Here is a 557-nt window from a genome sequence, read left to right on the forward strand (position 1 = left end):
CTTTGTTAAAATAGTTGAGAAGAAATGTCTTTAGTTCTTTGTTGAATAATCTGAAGGATGAGATGCAACAAATACAAACAGGAATGTTGTTGAAAAGCTGAACATTTTGATACCTGAAATACCTGAAAGTATGCTGAAGTAGAATATCTCCATTCATTTGATTGGAACAAGATTTTTCAGAATAAAACTAAATAGTCTAAAATGTATGAAGTTTGGAAAAATTCTGAACAGAAACATGAAAGTCCTTCAGGAGCTGAATATTTTGATACCTGATATACCCCTGAACATATGATGAAGTAGGAAATTTTGCCCCATTTATTTGAATGGGGCAAAATTTTCAGAATAAAGCTAAATGTTTTTAAAAGTATGAAGTTTAGCAAAATTCGGAATAGAAGCATGAATGTCCTTGAGGAGCTGAACATTTTGATAGCTGAAATTATGCTGAAGTAGAATTTTCCCATTCATTTGAATGGAGCAAGCTTTTCAAAATAAATATTTTAAAAGGATGAAGTTTAGAAAAATTCTGAATAGATGTCTACATGTCCTGAAAAAGCTAA

This window comes from Monopterus albus, unplaced genomic scaffold, assembly GCF_001952655.1.
Source record: "Monopterus albus unplaced genomic scaffold, M_albus_1.0 scaffold256.1, whole genome shotgun sequence".
NCBI lineage: Eukaryota > Metazoa > Chordata > Actinopteri > Synbranchiformes > Synbranchidae > Monopterus > Monopterus albus.